Below are 2,149 nucleotides of genomic sequence, written 5' to 3'. Positions count from 1 at the left end.
GTTCTTCGCAACTCCTGGAGCTGCTTTCAGATATCCATCCCATTCTTTTAAAAATAATAACTCTGTCCAAATTGGTGTGCTAAACACAAATAGACTTTTCTGTAGAGCTTTAAATTTTTCAAATGAAACAAATGGCATGTGCTGCTCAGGTAAGATTGCCAGCAATACCAGCTCTTTTCTCAACCTCTTATGGATCTTCTAGAAGGCACTTACATCCAGTCAAAGGATTTTTTAAACAATATCAGACAATACAACTCTGGATTTCAAATGACATCGTTTACTGCATCTAAGAAGATACTTAAAGATGAATTTACGCCGACCTCATTGGTTCCCTGTTACCCAGAAATGAACAACCACAGTTCCTCCAACTTTACTTTATGAGTGATGTAAGACATCAAACTCGAAGGAGGTGTCAAAATTTCAGATGATGGGTCTTGTTAGACAAAGCGCAGACTTCTGCAAAAGAGAGTATATCTACTGACAGCCTTTCGGTGCGTTCAAAAATCACAGAACCTCCACCCCCAATTTTCCATGACAGGTTAAGGCCTGAAATACTCCAAACGGACGCATAGCATGTTGATTAATCGAATTAGCTCATCGTTTACTCCACAAATGTTTTGTTGTCAATGCTGCACTTTCCCATATCACCTGTTTCAACATATACAAACTATGCCATTTTAATCCCGAGCAATGCCGGATATCTCAACTAGTATATATATAAAAGTGAGAATATGTATTTGTTTGTCTGTATGTGTGCATCACTAAAACTTGAGAACTACCCTACCGATTTCATTCAAATTTTACACATGTATTACTTAGGGTCCATGGAGTGTCATGGGTCTCATGGACCCAAAGAAATTTCAACCTCTTGCTTAATGCTAACCTAGAGAACTCTCTTAGACTGTTTCGATATTACGTGTCAAAAGTGAAACAATAACATCTCTATTGTAATGTGATATAATATTGCTTCACTTTTAATAGTTTCACTGTTTATTCTTTCACTTTCACTTTTAATTTTAAGACCAACTTATTTTACACATTTACCGTTCAAATACCAGTTAATAACTATCGTAATAGTTGCAACGTTGCAAGGTATTTGCAGTTACATATTAACCCTTAAATTAACATTTAATACATGTGCTTAATCTATGTATATAAGTAGCCTCAGGCCGACCAAAGCCTTGTGAGTGGATTTCGTAGACGGAAACTGAAAGAAGACTGTCGTATATATACGTATATTTGTGTGCGTGTGTGTGTACCTCCATCATCGCTTGACAACCGATGTTGCTGTGTTTACGTCTCTGTAACATAGCGGTTCGGCAAAAAACACCGATAGAATAAGTACTTGGCTTACAAAGAATAAATCCTAGGGTCGATTTGTTCGACTAAAGGTGGCACTACAGCATGGCCGCAGTCACATGATAAACAAAAGAAAAAACTATGCTATTTTAATCCTGTACAACGCCGGGTATCTCTGCTAGTAATAATAGTAATAATCCTTTCTGTTGGAGCACAAGGCCTCAAATTTGTTGGGAGGGGACTAATCGATTATATCGATCCCAATGTTTCACTGGTTCTTAATTTATCGTCTTCGAAAGGATGAAAGGTAAAGTCGACCTCGGCGAAATTTGAGCTCAGAACGTAGCGACAAGCGAAATACCGCTAAGCATTTCTCCAAGCGTGCTAAATTAATATTAATAATAATCATAATATGTAATGCAATATTCCCGAAAATATTATTTCGTCTGCCGCTGCGCTCTGAGTTCAAATACCGCCGAGGTCGACTTTGCATTTCATCCTTTCTGGGTCAATGAAATAAGTACCAGTTACGCACTGGAGTTGATGTAATCGACTAGCCCCCCCCCCCAAAAAAATCCCAAAATTTCAAGGCCATGTGCCTAGAGTAGAAATAATTGTTTTAAAAAGGCGGTGAGCTGGCAGAAACGTTAGCACGCCGGCCGAAATGCTTAGCGGTATTTCGTCTGTCTTTATGTTTTGAGTTCATATTCCACCGAGATCAACTTTGCCTTCCATCCTTTCCGGGTCGATAAATTAAGTACCAGTTGCGTATTGAGGTCGAGCTAATCGACTGCCCCCCCTCCCCAAAAATTTCGAACCCTGTGCCTAGAGTAGAAAAGAATATTTCCGT

At 38.9% G+C, this 2,149-nt stretch overlaps 2 protein-coding genes across 4 annotated transcripts in view; one reads left to right on the top strand and one right to left on the bottom strand.

Annotated features, from left to right (window-relative positions):
* The window catches only part of LOC106869879 (N-glycosylase/DNA lyase), a 95,328-nt gene that overhangs the window by 18,008 nt on the left and 75,171 nt on the right, over positions 1–2,149 (bottom strand). The window lies entirely within an intron of this gene.
* Positions 1–2,149, top strand: part of LOC106874178 (uncharacterized) — a 55,530-nt gene that overhangs the window by 1,397 nt on the left and 51,984 nt on the right. The gene's annotated exons all lie outside the window — the stretch shown is intronic.

The sequence above is a fragment of the Octopus bimaculoides genome, chromosome 22, assembly GCF_001194135.2.
Source record: "Octopus bimaculoides isolate UCB-OBI-ISO-001 chromosome 22, ASM119413v2, whole genome shotgun sequence".
Classification (NCBI taxonomy): Eukaryota; Metazoa; Mollusca; class Cephalopoda; order Octopoda; family Octopodidae; genus Octopus; species Octopus bimaculoides.
Note: the sequence above shows the minus strand (reverse complement) of the source record. Positions and strands in the feature narration are given on the sequence as shown.